Here is a 693-nt window from a genome sequence, read left to right on the forward strand (position 1 = left end):
GTTAAATTGCCTAGGTAGTTTATGTTGAAATCTTTTTTGATCCCATCTGCTTGATTCTATTTGCTTTTTTTTTTTTTTTTTTTTTTTTTTTTGCCAGTCCTGGGGCTTGAACTCAGGGCCTGGGCACTGTCCCTGAGCTTTTTTTTTTTGGTAAAGGCTAGCACTTGAACCACAGCACTACTTCTAGCTTTTCCTGTTTATGTGGTACTGAGGAATCAGACCCAGGACTTCAGGCATGCGAGGCAAACACTCTACCACTAAACCACATTCCTAATCTTCTATCTGATTTTTAAAAAAATTTTCCGTCCATTGTGGGACGGACACTGTCCCTGAGCTCTTCAGCTCAAGGCTACTGCCCTACCCCTTGAGCCACAGCCCAACTTCCACTTTTCTAGTGATTATTTGGAGATAAGAGTCTCTCAGTATTTACTGCTCCGGCTGGCTTTGAACAGTGATCCTCAGATCTCAGTCTCCTGAGTAGATAGGATTACAAGTGTGAGCCACCATGCCTGGCTCTATCTGATTCTTTAAAATTTCACTTTTCAATAATTTGTATTACTATGAAATCTTTAATAATTCTTCTATAAATTTGTAATTCATTAATATTGTGTACTTAACAAAAATGAGGTTTCAAAAATTATTTTTATAAAACAAGGAAATAAAAACACAAGGTGACTGGAATATTTTAGACTG

Source organism: Megascapheus bottae, chromosome 21 (assembly GCF_031878675.1).
Source record: "Megascapheus bottae isolate mThoBot1 chromosome 21, mThoBot2.hap1, whole genome shotgun sequence".
Taxonomy (NCBI): Eukaryota; Metazoa; Chordata; class Mammalia; order Rodentia; family Geomyidae; genus Megascapheus; species Megascapheus bottae.